This window comes from Falco naumanni, chromosome Z (assembly GCF_017639655.2).
Source record: "Falco naumanni isolate bFalNau1 chromosome Z, bFalNau1.pat, whole genome shotgun sequence".
Taxonomy (NCBI): Eukaryota; Metazoa; Chordata; class Aves; order Falconiformes; family Falconidae; genus Falco; species Falco naumanni.
This window is the reverse complement of record NC_054080.1, coordinates 3,970,331-3,986,975: the sequence shown is the minus strand read 5'-3', so window position 1 is coordinate 3,986,975 and position 16,645 is coordinate 3,970,331.

The following is a 16,645-nucleotide window of genomic DNA, read 5'->3' as shown; positions in this document are numbered from 1 at the left end:
GACCAGAAGAGGATTGTACTGAAAGGATCAAAATAGTGTTCTAAGAGTGAGATGGCGAAAGAATACTTCAAGTATAATACATAGTATGGAAAGACCTGAAGACCAGGACCAAAATTTATTCTTTCCCACAGCAGGGAAGGGTGTACTAGGAAGATTTATGTGGTTTCTGAAATAAGTTATTTATTCCATCAGTAATCATAGAATGTTTTGTGTTGGAATGGACCTTAAAGATCATGTAGTACCCACGCCCCTGCCCCGGGCAGGACCCCCCCCCCCCCCCGCCCCCAGCCCAGGCTGCTCCCAGCCCCGTCCAGCCTGGCCTTGAGCCCTGCCAGGGATGGGGCACCCACAGCTGCTCTGGGCAGCCTGGGCCAGCGCCTCGCCGCCCTCACAGGGGAGAATTTCTTCCCGATATCTCATCTAAATCTCCCTCTTTCTGATTACAGCCATCCCCCCTTGTCCTGTCACTACTTGCCCTGGTAAAAAGTCCCTCTCCAGCTTCCCTTTGGGTGCTTCACCTTTAGGTGCTGGCAGGTGCTGTAAGGTCTCCCTGGAGCCTTCTCTTCTCCAGGCTGAACCACCCCAAGTCTCAGCCTGTCGGCACAGGAGAGGGGCTCCAGCCCTCTGGTCATCTTCGTGTCCCTCCTCTGGACTCGCTCCAGCAGGTCCATGCCCTTCCTGTGTTGGGTGCCTGGAGCTGAAGGCGGTACTGCAGGGGGGTCTCGTGAGAGCGGAGTAGAGGGGGAGGATCCCCCCCTTGACCTGCTGGCCATGCTGCTTTCGAGGCAGCCCGGGGTACAGCTGGCTTTTGGGGCTGCAAACACATTGTCTGGCCGTGTTGAGCTTCTCATCCACCAGCAGCCCAAGTCCTTCTCTACAGATCTGCTCTCAGTCTATCCTCTGCCCAGCCTGTACTGATACTGGGGGCTGCCCCAACCCACGTGCAGGACCTTGCATCTGGCCTTGCTGAACTTCACGAGGTTCGCACGGGCCCACCTCTCAAGCCTGCCCAGGTCCCTCTGGACAGCATCCCTTCCCTTCAGCCTGTCAGCCGCACCACACGGCTGGGTGTCATCAGCAAACTTGCTGCGGGTGCTCTAAATCTCACTGTCCATGTTGCCAACAAAGTCATTATACAGCTCTGGTCCCAGTGTGGGCCCCTGAGGAACACCACTCGTCACCGGTCTCCAGTTGGGACATTGAGCCATTGACTACAACACTTTGAGTGCAACCATCCAGCCAATTCCTTATCCACGGAGTGGTCCCTCCATCAAATCCATATCTCTCCAGTTCAGAGACAAGGATGTCATGTGGGACAGTGTCAAATGCTCTGCATGAGACCAGGTCGATGACAGCAGTTGCTCTTCCCTCATATGTCAACACTGTAACCCTATCACAGAATGCCACCAAATTCATCAGGCATGACTTGCCCTTAGTGAAGCCATGCTGGCTGTCACCAGTCACCTCCCTATTTTCCATGTGCCTTTGCATAGTTTCCAGGAGGATCTGCACCATGATTTTGCCGGGCACAGAGTTGAGACTGACTGTCCTGTAGTTCCCCAGGTCTCCCTTATTTGCCTTGTTAACAAGGGGGGTTGTGTTTCCCCCTTTCCAGTCAGTGGGAACGTCACTGGATTGCCACAGCGTCTCAAATATGACGCATAGTGGCTTAGCCACTTCATCCACCACTTCTCTCCGGACCTGCAGATGTACCTCATCAGGCCCCATGGACTTGTGCCCCTTCAGGTTCCTTAGATGCTCTCAGACCTGATCTTCCCCTATAGCAGGTGGTTCTTTGTTCTCCCAGTCCCTGCCTTTGCCTTCTGTGACCTGGGCGGTGCGGCTGGAGCACTCGTCAGTGAAAACTGAGGCAAAAAAACCCTCATGGAGTACCCCAGCCTCCCCCACGTCCTGGGTAGCCAGGTCTCCCGTTTCCTTTGGAAGAGGGCCCACCTTTCCCCGTCTTCCTGTTATCTCTGGTGGACATATAGCAGCTTTTCTTGTTGCCCTTGACGTTCCTGGCCAGATTTAACTCTATGAGGGCTTTAGCTTTCCTAACCTGATCCTTGGCTGCTCAGGACATTTCTCTGTATTCCTCCCAGGCTACTTGTCCTTGCTTCTGCAGATCTCTTAACTCCTCTTGTTTATCCCCGGTGCTACGTGCGTTTGCACAGAAACATTTAATCTGAGCCCCCGGTGGAGCTGACTGACTGGCTGGAGCGGCTGGAATTCCTTTGTGCTGCTCCTCAGGTGCTCCCCCTGCCCTGCGACTCCTCTCCAGGCTCTGGGCATCTCTTGCATCAAACTGGTAGGGGATGGATTGAGGTTCCCCTCCTTTGGCAACTTTCAGATCAGCCAAGTCCGATGAAAGTACTTGTTGCATTTCGGTGCTTCTTTTTTCCTTTCCTGTTTAGTTTTCTTCCCTTCTGCCCTGCCTTTTGAAGGGCTGAATATTAATGTCTGCATCTGTTTTAGACTGGTTTTGCCTATACCCAGGCTTAGGATGGTTATCCTCCTCCTGCTGTCCCCAGGGACATGCATTCTGTAAAGAAAATAGGTGACATCATCCATTCTTGTTAGATATCTATTGTCCATATCTATTAAAAGTTTGTTGCTCCCGATGGAAATTGCCTAATAACTCTGTTTAATAAAGTCTGACTGGTGCAAACTGAGGGCTGTGATGCTAAAACCATCAAGCTAATAATTTAGTTTTTTGAAACGCTACAGATAGTCCTCCCAGATTATACTGAATCATCTGAAGCTTTGTATACAAAAATAGGATAATTTGATCAATTGCATCACTGGTAACTTTACCAGTAGAGAATTCTGCTATTATTTGACCATGAAGTACTTGCTGATTCCTGGCTGGGCTGGGGTATCAGGCAAGCAGAACTAAGCATGGCTGTGTGCAAGGTTACTCTTACATGCCAGCTTCCATTCATGCTGCCTGTGTTGATGTCATCATTGAAACGTCTGACCTCGGAGGACTGTGACAACAGAGAAAAATGGAACTGTGGACGTGTTGCAGTTAAACGCTTGCAGATGCTCGTCCCACAAAAGTTCGTTGAGGTCTTTGTCTGGATACAGACCAAAGGAGAATCCTGATTTCTTTTGTGCATGCCCTCTGAGTGTTGGAGTAATTATTATTGAACTATTGAACTAAAATCTGCCAGTAACGGGTGAATATCACTAGTGTTAAAGTTATTTCTGACAACGTCAATGTAATCCAAGTTAAATGAAGGAGAATGCAAAAGAACAAATTTTGTCCTGAGTTGCACAAAAGGGAAGACATAAAGAGTTCAGTCTCCAGCCCTCACTGCCACCACTGAATGTTCTGGGTGGAAAGAATTATGTTCAAAAGAGAAATTTGTTCACAACTCTCTTTGCTTTCAGCCTGAAACAAAATATTTAATTTTAATTTCACAAATCATTAATGAAAGTGAAGCAGCTGAAAGACACTCTGAGAAGAGTTTGCAAAACGAGAAGGCTATAGCAGCAGTCAGTGTGTTAATGACACTCAAATAAGATTTGTTCAAAACCCTCTTCTCTTTGGGTTGATTTGAACATTGGTGCCCATTTCCCTGGAGAACTTTCAGGTTAAAAGATATGTTAAGGTGTAATTTTATCATTTTGGACCAATTCACTTTGACTGAAACACTTAAAAGTTACTACAATAAGAACCTAGCTGTCTGCCCCTCGGGTAAGGGGTCTAACACTAGCACCATTTCACATTTTTGTTTGCTTGATCTTTCTGATTGGAAACTTCAGTCTTTGGTACAGTGTGGAGTCACTCTGAGTGGAGGGATCTGGGGAGACTCCAAAGTATAATTCCTTATAGCACATTTACCTGTGAACTTCTCTGGTAAGCACAGGAGATATGTTCGTGCCCAGGCTACAGCGTGGACTGAGCATAAACTTAAACTGTCATCCCCTGTATGGTGGGAGAGCATCCTCACTCTGCTGTGCTAGCCAGCCATAAGAAAGCACGCTGGCTTTCTTGTTGCAGTCTGTGAATTGCATCACTGCCTAGTCCCTCTCCCAGCCAAATAAACTGAAAAAAATTGTATGGTTTCTGTAGAAATACAGTGCTTTTATTACCTGAACTTTTCACTCATTCACACATATGAAAGCCTCTTGCATCAACAGGGTTTTGTATGAATTTGATTGAAAAGGGCGTGGAAGATAGTACTAGGCAAACAAAATCATTTCTTGCATAGATGCCAACACACCAAAAATCACAAAGTGGAAAAAGATAGGAAAAATATGTAGAATATTAGTTGGAATTGCAACTTATGCCAATAAATGGTGAATGATTGAGAAGGAGGTTTGAGTTGCAGGTTGGGACTGAAGACAGAGCAAGACTGAACTAGATAGCACAAGGAAGATGGTGGAATAAATGGAACTGATCTAAAATATCATTTCCCTATAACCATCCATCCATCCATCCATGCACTCTTGCATGCATCTCACTCCATGTTTAAAAAAGCAAGAAGCATACCAGTATTCACAGTTCTGATAAAAGTATCTTTCACTGTATGGGAAAATATAATTAAATTAATCACCAGTTAATAAGTACTCTCTAGAAAGACAGGGTGACTGTCTATATGTGCCAAATTGGAATGTACTAAACAACAGTGGGTCCTCTAGTAATGTAATCTGATAATACAACAAAACCCATAGAAAACTGAACCTGTAGAAATGACCCTGAAATTAGACTTTCTAAAAGTAACTATGCCCTCTGCCCTCAAGAAAAAAAGAATTAAAAACCTCCATGCCTTAAGGCAGAAGATACAATCAACCTATGGTAATCTACCAGCAGCAGCTGGTTTTAGCCTTACCAGACCAGCCAAAAGCGTAAAGTGCTGCTGGAATACTAGAAGAGACTGAAAAATAGGAAAAAAATGTATTTGTGTTTCAAAGATTTTTCTGACAGAGGTCCCAAAAGAAATTGGTGAAATTCATAGTGGTGAAAGAATTACCTCTCAAGGGTGTATTTTGTGTTGGTTTACCCAGTGATTATGAAAACTTCCAGTCTGTCTGTGAATGAGTCACTGCTTCCAGGGAGAATTCTTGACAGCTGAAGACTTGACTATATTAGTTGACAGAAGACAGAATCCTTATTAAACTCACTTGATAGACACACAACACTTAATGTGAGACAAATCCCCAGTGGTCTTCCTTACTTCTGCTTTAACAGTTTCGTAAAAGTTTTAAACTCGTTAATGTGTTGAGTGCCTAAATAAGTACTCCATCTTGATACATCTTTTTAATGGATTGTCTCTTCTCAGTTGCGCTTCTGCAGAGAGTGTTGGTCCTAGCCAAGTGTAATTTGCTGTAAGTCACCAAATTCAGTGGAATTACAGAGAAGTACCTCTGCTCAGATAACATTGTTGATGTTAGTAGGGTGACCCCAGTGGTCAGTTCAGTTTTAACCTTTCACCATGTTAACACTAACAAAATGTTTGCAATGCGGTAAACAGTCACATCGTACCTTGGGGTCTGACGCCCAGCGAAGCTGCACAGTGTAGGCAGGAGATCACAAATTCCCATTCCAGAAGCAGGTGTGGGATAAACTAGTGATGCTCTGAAGAGAAGCTAAAATCAGAATTATTGCATGACACCTACTCAGCATTGACTTGTGATACAAAAAGACATTCAATATTATTACAGAAACAATTATTGCTGTTACTATTATTATTATTACTATTGAAATGATAGTATGTTATAGTTTCTTGAAGAAGCATTTCTATCCAAATAATTGATGCTTTCAGGTTTTGGTACTTGGATGGGTCATTGGCCACTTGCTTTTTACGATTATAAAATATTTATAGTAGCAAAATTTTAGGTGATTGAATACATTTAGATATGCTAACCTTATTTAAGCATTAATTTCTGCAGCATTGGAGGTAACAGGCTTTTGCTCCCATATAATCTTCATTGCTAGACAATTTAAACTGCCCAGGAGCTATTTTTATTTTCGTGGTATACAAGATAAATTACTACAATCAGAGTAGCAGGAAACCAATTACATTATGCATATGTATAAAAGCAGTTGAAAATAACCAAATAAGTGTTTAAACTTTTTTTTTCTTTGATAGTTAAATTTCTGGGACTGGCAGAAGAGAAGCTTTCGATTGTTTACCGTACAAGTAAAATGAGTTGCATTGTCTTTCCTTTTTAGAGAATTATTAAATTTTATGCTCTCCTTTTGTAATTTTACTTGTTTAAAATCAATAATTTTATACAGTCTCTGCAATAGAAAAATGTCTTCAGTATTTCTGAGACACTAAATCACATAATCCCCCAAATGCTGATGTGAGTGAGAAAGGAAAGTCTGCGATTCAGCCCAATACAATAGTTTAAATACCTGAAGAAGAGTCATAAATACACTGACCTGTTCATTAGCATGGTCAGTGTTCATCCCTTTTTAATGACTGTCGGAGTAGGGGATAGCATGTCTAAGAGGAAAAATGTGAGCGGCATTTGAACCAGAGTTTTAAAATTGGTTCTTGGCACCTGTTTCCGAGCCCCCAAATAGTGTTTTTGCCAAGCTACTTTAGTTTTGTCTGTTTCCTGTATGCTAATGTTACCCTGCTTTCTGCCATTCATCGCGCGCGTGCGTGCGTGTGTACATGTTTACTGTATATATACGTGAACTCAAAGAGGAAACCTTGTGATATTCTACTGTTGGAGTGCATAAGAAAACGGAATGAGGAAACATAAGGAACTGAATGAGTCCTGGCTTTGTCTCCCATGATAAATGTTCCCAGCAATTCCAAAGAAATTAGAATTGTATCTCTGGAAATACTGCATGATGAACTTTGACTTTTTAAATTGTTTTTTTTAATGGTTGCTTATCACAAGGGTTATTAAAAAGGCTATTTTAGACAGACTGTGAGTAAAAGATTATGCTTTAAAAAGTGATGACTATGCAAACCCAATAACTTTTTTACTAAAGTCTTCAAAATTAGAGGAAGGAAAATTGTGTAAAAGTTAAGAAATAATTTTCAGACACTAAATTTTTTTATGCAAATATTTTTTTTGTGGTCATGAAAATCCTGGGCTCCATATCTTATAACAGCAAGCTTGAAATGATGATTTTGTACTATATTAAAAAGACAATATATTCTATTCTTTTTTAAATTCAGTGTTTTTTAACTATATCCAAAGCCTTGTTGTGCCATTAGCAATTTATAATTTTAGGTATAAATTCGTTGAAGAACCAAGAAATATTAAAACTGAACACTCTCTTTAAGGTGTTCTAAGAAACGTTACAACCTCATGCTGGAAGTAACTTCTACTTTATCATTTCAATTAAAAATATAACAGAGCTCTGGCAGCCATTCGGAGTAAATGAGGCTGCTCATCAGGTGCCAGTGTTCTCATCTTAGACTTTTAGTTTTCATGGGTCTCTCTCTTTTTTTTTTTTTTTTTTAGCTTTTAAATAATTTAAAAAATAAATTAAAAAAAAATTTGTATATTTGCCAAAATTTTTTTTTTAAAAAAACTTGTGCTAAAGATCTGGCCCATTAGGAGTTATGGCAGAAAGTGAAATACCTATATACCTAGAAAGAGAAATTTAAAATAAAATGTTGACCTCACTAAAGTCTGTAGCAAAAAGTTTTTGTTCCTTTTGGGTTAGTAACAAAACTGTCCCTGTCCAATCCCTTCTCCTCTGGCATCCTTCCCTGCAAAGGCTTTTGCCTTTCAGACGTGTCTTGTTGATGTAATTAATTCTGGATCAGAATTAGTTGCATGCCTAGACTACTAGTCCTAGACCTCTTCCAGCCATGGTTTTCAGCTTCAGGACTAAGGAGCCGTTTTCTCTGACTGCTACTGAACTCCTCTGTGACCTTGTGTTACCAGGGAAAAGGGATACCAATAGGTCCCATCTCCTAGGAACTGCTTTGCTAGATGGCCATCTCAAAAATGCATTTGTAGTATGAGCTAGCATCTCCAGATATTAAAAAATGTAGTCTGTTCAGCTGTTTCCCTGCCCCCCCCCCCCCTTTCTCATCCCTCACCCCCCACCCATTTCTTAGTCTGAACTGTACCAGTATCATTACAAACTGGAACTGATGGTGTCTGGTACCCGTGGGCTACTACAGAGTGCTCAGGGAAAACCGGTCATTTCTAATGGCAGGTGAAATAACTGGTATGCTAAATAATAAGAATCTTAGGGACCAATCTGTTGTAAATGAAATCAGGGTTACGTATTACTCCTCCTTAGAGCTTAATTGCCTTAGTCAGAGCTGACTGGAAGTGTGTGGTCCGGTAGCTGGACCTGGAGGTACGTGCCCATGGTTTCCCCTGTGCATCTTTAGGACAAGAGAACGACTCACGCTTTTCTTTGCACTTGTGAAGGTGCTGGTGGTACCAACTGTTTTAATGCCCTCGCCAGTCTCAGGAGGATGGCTCAGACTTAAGACCCTCCTTTGCTGAAGACACTTAAATGCACTCTATTCTCTACTGATGTGAAGAGTAGTGACTCTTCCACTGAATTGAAATTATTTCAGGATGTATTAGGCCAGAGAGGCATATAGTAAACAATCACTCTCCTTTACTGACTTAGTAGGAGATGTGTTTCATGCTGCAGGAAAACTGAGATATGGTCCAACTTTAGTTGCCACAAAGCAGGAACTTCTGGACTTCTTGTAACTTCTTTCCTTCTCTGAACTTCCCACTGATGCACTTTGTTCTACCTAAAGCAAGTCTTCTGGATCCAGACACTAGACTGTATCTCTGATTAAAGTGTAGACAGTGCTTCCCTGAAGAAGTTGGCCACTGCGTACTTTCACAGCTGTCACTATAGTAAATATCTCGTGCTGTATAAATAATACATGGTACAGTATTGGTCAGTGACTAGTCAATACAAAACTTAGGTGGTTTTTTTTTTAATCAGTAGAAATCTATTAGAAGCACATTGTGGCAATAAGCAAAATCCAGAATGTACTCCTTTCTATTAACCAGATACCAACATAGTTAGCTTGTCTTATCTCTAAAATTAGTTGCAAAGCACTCCTGAGGCACTGCGAACTTTGAACAGATGCTCAAGGGATATGCAGTGGAATTCAGAGATCAGAAGATGTCGTCCTGCATCCAAAACAGGTAACTGTGCCATTTTGTCCCCCGTAACAGCAAAGTGAAACAGAAAGCTGTCTTCATCATTTCTCACCGCTTTGGGATCTAGTGCCTGGATCCAGCACAAAGAGCGAGAGGGGTACAGACAAGTTCTTTAGGGCAAAGTGTATGGAATTCCTGAGCGTACCTTGAGTTAAAGTCAAGACGATCCTACTGTAGAAATACATGGGGAGCACTGGTGAACTTCCTACCCTGAAGACATGGAAACGTCTGAACATGGTTTCTTCTGTCTTTATTCAACATATCTCTTTAACAAGAGAGGTGGGTTTAACAAGAGGGGTGATTGGCAAGATCCATCAATGTTGTATTTGTGGCAAAAGCCGTGTATCCAACAACATTTTTGCCTAGACCGTTGGAAATACATAAAATATATTCAACCTGACTTTTATTCCTGTTAACACAATATATACCATCTTTTCAGCTGTCCCAGAAGCAGCCTCTATGGCACTGGCTGCTCTTAGCTGCCACAAATCACGCAGTCATTACATGGCTTGACCACCTAGTCTGGGGACAATTTTTTTCTAAGTCAGGATTACGTACAGAAATGCAGTTGTTTAGTTAAGCTTCTCTGCTCACCCACATCATGTTATAAGAAGATTATTGATACGTTCCGATCTCTTGCTGTGCTGTTTTTTTTGTTTGTTCATTTTTTGTTTGTTTGTTTGTTTGTTTTTTTCTTGCAGTGAAGTGAAAAGCATGGTCCTTCATTTCATATGGTCCTTTATAACATGTGTGTCTAACCTAGTTTTGTTTGCATCTGGGAGTGATAAATGTACTGTATATAACAAACGACGTACAAGAAGAAAAGCGGAATGTTATTAAAAACCTGCCACAAAACTGATGAAACCCTCTGAAAACTGTAGGATACTGGGAATGAAGCTGGCTGCTACTTAATATCTGGAAACTGGTGAGTTATAAAAAAGAAAATGTTTGGTCCTCAGTGGAAGCTGATGTGAGGTAGTAGAGGTAAAAGTTCTTGGGGGTTAAAATGGAAAAGAGAAATGCAAGAAATCAGGACCTCTCTGTGAGACAGACTAATTCTGATAGACCAGGCTTGTAGCAGAATAAAATCACGCTTTAGGCAATCAAAGGAGGAGTTATCATCTATAACTTATGCCTTTCCACTGTGCATCCTGCCAGGTCACGTGGCACTCTCCTGATGCTCCAGGTACAGGGGGCCATATCAGCCCCGAATCAATCAGGCTGGTGATCTTCCTATTCCATTTGTTTCTTTGCTTGCCCTTGTACTGTTATGGTCATCTTCTTTCTACGTCGTGTGTTTTTCTCACGTTCCATCGTTACTGGCTGACATCAGGCAAGAAACCATATGTGAACTGTTGCACATAAAAAATACAGCAACTACATACTATTTTGCTCTAAATAAACCAAGCCAACTGGTTTTAAGACCAAGGGATCAAGTGAAAGTCAAACTGTCACAGCTGGTTTTTAGGGCAACCTTCTAGGGCCATAGGACTCTGCAAAGGATAGAGTCTCCATGCTCAGGATTTTTGCTAGCAAGGGAATCCTATATGGGTACTGTTGTAATGGGCAGGAAAATGCAGAGGTAGATGATGGCTGTAACAGCCTAATACTGCTAGAAATGTGCTCAATCAGAGAAGCGGTTTTGCCTCATCCTTTCCTTTTGATGTTCCCCTGCAATCACATTAACCTTGTGCTTCACCAGCCCTGATTGCTTTTAGTCTCTGGGAACATCAATTTGCCACAGAGCTCCTCAGCTGCAACTTCTTCGCACATTACAGTAAAAACACTTGCCTGTGGGAGTCATGCTCCTTTTATTTTCCAAATCAAGTAGGAGGTACGTACAATACCAATCTAACCCTGTTTCTCAAGCCTTGTAATAGGGCTTTTGAACTGAAAGTACAGAAGCTTTAGAACTAAAATAATGCGTGAGCCTTTCTCCAAACTCCATGGACAGATACACAGGGAAGAAGGATTTTGTTGTTGTTTTTTAAATATTAAGGGGTCTTATTTTTGTAGAAAATGTTATCCTGCAATGAAAGCCAGTCTTTCATTCTTTTTAGATTTTGGAGTTTTATAAGCCATGTGTAAAAAATCCTGCCTATAGAGAAAGAGTGCCTTAGGCAGGTAGGATGTGGCACTGAAATTGCCCCATACAGAAAAAATTGCAAAGAAGTCTATGAAGGAAAAATGAACCCTGCATTGATAAAATATGCAGTGTTTCCTTTGTCTCCCCACAGGGCTGTGCTGTGTGCTGCCATTTGCATTTCCTCAGCAGTGAAACCACAGGAATGTAAAATTAATAAGAGTGTACAGAGCGTGTTTAACAAACACTGACACATACCCTGTGGTGACTTGGCATCCAGCATTTGGCTTGGGATCGATGGAGGTGTACAGATCTTACTGGGGAAAAAAAATGATCTCATAATACCTGCAAATAAATGAACACATCGGCTCAGTCCAGCAGGCTTTGGGCAGGTCTGGAGCTGTCATACACACGGCAGGACACTCAGACTAGTAGGTAAAGCATGTATCCAATACACATCCCCTGTGGCAGGACCACAGGTCATCCCTGCTGGGTCCTGTTTGCTTGGGAACATCTTGAGGACTGTTCAGTCCATTCTGAAAGCCTCCACAATCTTTTTTAGAACCTCTGGAGAGGTCCTCTTTGCTGTCATGTTTTTGGCACAGAGCAAAGCACACCGTTCTTGTTCAGTTGCCTTAACCTGTCTAGTTCACAATGAGCTACTGGGTAACCTCCTGGAAGTATGCAGACCATCATCCTGAATTTTTCGATGTTCTTCAGACCAAATATTCAATGAAATATTCAGTCAGACAAAGCATTCAGCTGGTGCAAAGCATTAGCACTATTAATGTTTATATTCTTACCTGTCCTATTTGCAACAGTTAGATTCCCTCCTGCATGGTAAATTTTTCTGGGTTATCCCACAATGTTCTGCACAGACCTATATATTCTATGAGACTAAACTAGTTGTTGGAGTAGAGAAAGGTCCCTTCCAGTTTGTGAAATGTATTACCTGTTGTGCTAGGTCTCATGCATAAATAATATGACTGTCAACTGTTTCAAGACAGCTGAAGACCCTCGTTTTTGCAAAACATTTTTTCAAGGGATATCTAATAGATGGACAACCCTCAGTCACAGCAGTGTCTGTAGCCAGTGTGTTGAACACGTAGCAGGGTAATGAATTAAGGTAGCAAACAGGACATACATTTTTTTTCAGCTGGATTTGAACATGTGCTTCAGGAAAGAGATGGAAGCTTTCAGAGGAGGATTGGTAAAGCTCTGTGTGTGGTTGTTAAACCCTGGAGACTGTTGCACGGAGTCATGTTTCCTATCAACCATCCCTCTCAATGCAGCGTACCAGTATGACTACTTACACGCATATTTGTACTCTCAGTCCTGTTCTTACTGTTTGGTATAGCTGAAGGAGAAGTTGTTTTAGACAAAGTGTTCTTGCAGCTGAATTGCTCAGTAACACAGTGGTTGATTAATCCAGCTGCAGCCCTTTCAGCTGCACAGCTGGCTGCTTCAATTAGCAGCTGTTGCCTAAAGGAGGTGTGAACTGTGGATTGTGAGAGAGAAGTCACTGGACTTTTAGAATAAGACACATTGTTCATTAGGCTTTTTACTCTAGGCTGAGAGCAGAATAATCCTCCAAAATAAATTTCATAAAATTTAGAGTCATAAGAGCACAAAATATGAAATACACAGTTATAATAGTAAGAGCATATTTCAGAGGAACACTCCTCCCCAGCTAAATGGAAGAAATTGCTTGTTTTGAAGTAAAAGCTGAATACTTACTAGGTTATGCTTACTAACAAATAAACAAAGCAGTTGCAACAAAGCTTCTAACTTTGAGGTAAATCCCTCAGTTAGACAAGCTGTCAGTCAATAGCTCACCTGAGGCATTAGCAGTTCAAGAACTGCCCGTAATAACTAGAAGTAAGTATATGTTAAAGTTGAAAAGCGTTGCATAAAAGCATATGGCATCCTCTAAAGTAACATTTTTGGGGAGAGTTAAAACAGACACATGCATCTAGTATCTCAAACACCACTAGGAATACTACAGTAATACAGTATTCAGAGTTTATGTTTCTCCTTTGTTTTGATTTCGTGCTTAATGATACTATTATGATCTGGTAATCCTGATCACTGATCTAAACAAAATAACTAGCTATAGCCACAAAGTTTATAATGTAAAATGTTTAGAGCCATTCCCCACTCCCCTTTTCCCTACCCCCACCCCCCCAACCCCCCATGTTCAAAGGCATACTATATCTCATTTTCTGTTTCTACAGTGTAGATAAATTCATGATAGTGGGTCAGGATTTGAAGGGTGGGTTTGCCCAATATGTGTGTTGTGGAAGTTTCATCTAACTAGACCAATAACTTGTCAGTTAATAGTTCTAGTTACTTCTAAAAGAACCACTTGCTAAACAAATACCAAGATTTTGCACAATAAAAAGAATTTGGAAGAAAAAACCTCTAGAAAAAGTGTGTGTTACTGTCTGTACTATAAATTCCTTAGAAAAGTAGATCTTGTGCCTCTCTCAAAGTCTCACAAGACTGTTCTTCAAAATGCCTTAAGAATTTTCTGAGCATCCAAAGCATACAGGATTAGGAATTCAAATATTGTATCAATTATGAAAAACCTTCATATATGCTGGGCTAATGCTATTCTGTCCCCGCACAAACACGTACCCTTCCAAGAACTGAAGAATGAATACAGTACTTACAGCGAATCAGTACGTACTAGCTACATGGATATATTTTGGCTATTTTCCATTGCATAATGTTTACACAGTCGCCTGGCTTTTACGAAGCAAAATTTCAGAAAGGGAAACTTGGGAATCGCTGTGAGAACCAGGTTGTCAGAGGTGAAGAAGAACAAATGCTTCCTTTAACTATTTTGCCTCTTCACAAGAAAAGTTACTATCAGAAGAATGTAAAATGAGCCTGTTACAGTTCAAAGATTTCGATGATGTGCCAAGGCAGCGTCACAATTCTGTAATCCGTCATTTAATCAGAAAACCTTTAGACTGCTTGATACCTGAGGCTGGTAAATTTCCTGATGCTGACCTGAAAGATGGCAATTTTAAGTTTGGTGGTTTGAGCTATTATTTTCTTCGGTCAGGCCTTTAATGATTTTCCTAGGTTTGGATGCATTTTCTGTCCTTCCTGACAATTTTTTGTTAGAATGGAATTTTGGTGGAATAAGAATTTTGGTTTGAATCTTATAATTCTCTTGTTTAAATTTGTTCTTTCCCTTTACATCATAATGCAGTACTTTTTTCCAGGGACACTTGAGTAGATGCACAGAAAGTTATTTATGTCCATACTACAGTTGCTAAGTTCACGGAGACGATTTTCTTCTTATATTTTCTTTTTTTATGCCTTTGAATGGTTATACTGCAATTATGAGTGAAGCCTGGGCAGCCATAATTCAACTGCCTTTCAAAACAGTTATCTCAGGCGCTGCTGCAGACACAGCTGTAGGATTGGAAAGCTCAGCGCAGACTAGCTGACGTGTGCTGGCTCACCTGCTGAGGTGGGTACGGCCACCCATGAAGAACCCTCTGCTGCTTGCAGAGGTATGTACTGTGAAGTTTGAATGGCTGTTCCTTCGGCGGCAGCAGTTGCAGAAGTGGTGCATCAGAAGTATGGAACACCAGGATATATTAATACTTGCATCTTCATTCTCAAATACTGCTTTAGCTAGCCAGCATTTCAGAGTTCCAACCTTGCTTGTCACTACTAGTATGAAAACATACAGGTGGGAAACTTACTGGAAGCAATGCCCAATGCTGGCGTTTCTGCCTTGGTAGCTGGTATGTTTACAAAAATTGTCCGTTCTAGAATTATCTACTTGCTACATCTTTTTTCTGTGGAAATGTCCTATGTGTGTAAATGGCAATAAATTGCAAGAGAACACTTCCATACAGAGCCATTAGAACATGCCGTGAAGCACTACTAGAGTTCAAAGGATCATTTCATGTGATTTCTACCCGAACTTTCTATTTATCCTGTGCTTTGGAATTAAGGACTGGCATCCTACTGCACAGTATGTCCTGCATGTGCTTAATCACAGTTGTGCAAGTTTTTGTCTAGAGCAGCAAGGGCAAAAATGTCCCATCTGTTACCTGTCCTACATAAGGAAAATATTTTACCATTCCTGTAACTTTTTCTTCTTTACAGTGGTGCAGGGAATAATTACATTATCACTTTATACAACCCCCCACTACATCTGTCCCCATTCTGCATAGAGGAATAAAGGCAAAGAGATATTTTTCCTTGTCATCTTCTCAGTCTTCAAGACGTGCAGAAAAAGTGCTAAGTGGGTATGGTCTCCATCACTCTCCCTGTTTTACAGACTGGTGAAGACTGGCAGTTGAGTCTTAAGGATTCTCTGGCAACTGCAGCTCAAATGTATGAGGTGTATTCCCTTCCCACTGGACAGAAAGTCACTGAAATTACTTGCTCTGTGTGAAAATTTGGTTGCAAGCAAAACACACTGTTGCTTATTATCCTCCTTCAGCCAGAAGACTCAGTACATTGTTGACGAAAGCCGGGTGACTCCCCTCTTGTTATATGTCTGTAATTTAACTACAGTCGCATTTAAGTGAAGATTTGAGCTGTTGAGGAAAATTTGGGAATTTTCCTTTTCTTGTCTGTTTCTCTTTTCCCTGTGTTCTACCTCTTATTGCCAGATCCTTCAAACCTTCAAGTCTGTCAGTAACTGGGGGGGATAGAAAATCTAGCAGAACTAAGAAAATATAAATACTGACCAGGTGATTTAGGACATCGTCCTACAAAGACTTGCACATGTGTAGCTTTATTTGAGATAATTTAACCAGAGGCAGTTTAACTGTTTACAGCATACGGAATTAACACATTAAAAAATGTCGAAGGAGATTAGGAATGTAGTTAATGAAAATTCCTACAGATTTTTGGACTTGGATCATCTTCCCAAATGTCTTAAGAATGATTTACCTTCAATGTTAAGGAATCACTTTTTTGTTTCTCTGGCATGGAAGAGGCTTCTTTTCGGTTTTAAGTGGTGGTTAACGACAAAACAGAATGCTCTTTAATGAATAAGAAATGGTGATTCAGCAGATTGGTATAAGAAACCTTACAAATACTTAGTTTATTATTTTAAATTGTAATTTTTTTTTAATTATTATTTTAAATAGAGCTAAGGGCTGATGCTTTACATGTGGTTCCATTCTTACATTAAATAATTTTTTAGGAATTTAGTTAATGAAATATGCCTTCAGGTAGGAAATCTGCCACACAAGATCATCTAGGAGCTCTCTAAAGTCATTATTCTTTGTGTTTTGTAAAACACATTCATCTTCCATTATAATAATTTATTGTAACTCCAAAGAGAATAAAATGAATCTTTAATCATATTTGATTTTTTAAGAGAGTGGGCAAGAAAGGAGAACAAGAGTCAGTTTCTAAGTGATCTTTACTCATCTAACACACAGAGGATTACAATCCTAC